At 47.3% G+C, this 1,339-nt stretch overlaps 1 pseudogene; it reads left to right on the top strand.

The window, feature by feature from the left end:
* The first annotated feature begins 317 nt into the window (after window positions 1-317).
* LOC107113115 lies at window positions 318-935 on the top strand (annotated as a pseudogene).
* The last annotated feature ends 404 nt before the right edge of the window (window positions 936-1,339 follow it).

Here is a 1,339-nt window from a genome sequence, read left to right as displayed (position 1 = left end):
ACTTATGGACGCTTGGCGGCAGTTGTCTTCTCCGTGGTGGTGGCTCTTTAATGGCTGCCTGGTCCCCGCGGGCAGCTCTGGCATTGCTGCTCAGGTCAGTCCCTCCCCTCAGCTTCGGGGGAGGGGGCAGCATGCTCATCCTACATCAGAGGTCACCCAGGTTAGGTTGCATGGAAGTTCTGCTGCATATATGGAACTGTGCATCTCTTCAGGATACAGCTGTTCATTCTTGCTGTTCATAGACAGTTTGTTCCTGGTTTCATAGAAAAGCTGTTGCATTTGCATTAAAGGGTGTCATCACCTACAAAAGCTTCAAGATGATATTGTCACTTGACTGGGAACAACAGCAGAGCAGCACTGGCTGTAAGTGTCTTAACATAGGGAGCCTTCTTAAAGTTTTGACATGCAAAGACCTCGAGCAGGGACCAAACTTTTTCCTTGATTTTGAAAATGCTCAGCCTACAGAATTGGGAAAAGAAATTTATAATCAGGTAAATATAGTGTTAAAGGATGCAGAAGGAATCCTGGAAGACTTGCAGTCCTACAGAGGAACTGGTCATGAAATATGAGAGGCAATACAGCATCTCAGTGATGAGAGGCTCCAGGAGAAAGTGTGGGGTGTGCTTGTTCATCTAGTGGGCAAACTAAAGAAATTCTATGAATTTTCCCAGAGATTAGAAACTGCATTACGAGGTCTTCTTGGGGCCCTGAGGAGCACCCTGTATTCTCCCGTGCAGCACCTGGAGCAAAAACAGACACTTGCCAAGCAGTTTGCAGAAATCCTTCAGTTCATGCTCCCGTTTGACAAGCTGAAGATGACAAATCCCATGATACAGAATGATTTCAGATATTACTGAAGAACCTTGAGTTGTATGAGAATCAATAACGTTCCAGCAGAAGGAGAAAATGAAGTAAACAATAAGTTAATAAGGTAGTTTTTAGCACACACCTCCATACACCCAGCCTCAGCAGCCGAGCATGGCTATGATCCGTCTCTCATTCCTTGGGTGATTTCCCACAAGCACTGCTCCGCGCTCACTCTTCTCTTTGGCCCGATGGTATGTGTCAATTTCACACAAGCTGCTGTGCGGCCCCATTTTGCCCCGCAGCTTTGTGCAATTTTCCCCGCATCTACTCAATTCTCAAAAAAAAAAATCCCACGAAGCTGCGAGGCAAAATGCGGTCGCGCAGCAGCTTGTGTGAAATTGACACATACCATCGGGCCAAAGAGAAGAGTGAGCGCGGAGCAGCGCTTGTGGGAAATCACCCCTTGTTTCCTCTCTTCTTCTGTCCTACCTCTGAGGATCTCAAGTAGGCACACTGGACTCCTCCCTCCACC

The sequence above is a fragment of the Gekko japonicus genome, unplaced genomic scaffold (genome assembly GCF_001447785.1).
Source record: "Gekko japonicus isolate JY-2015 unplaced genomic scaffold, Gekko_japonicus_V1.1 scaffold194, whole genome shotgun sequence".
NCBI lineage: Eukaryota > Metazoa > Chordata > Lepidosauria > Squamata > Gekkonidae > Gekko > Gekko japonicus.
Note: the sequence above shows the minus strand (reverse complement) of the source record. Positions and strands in the feature narration are given on the sequence as shown.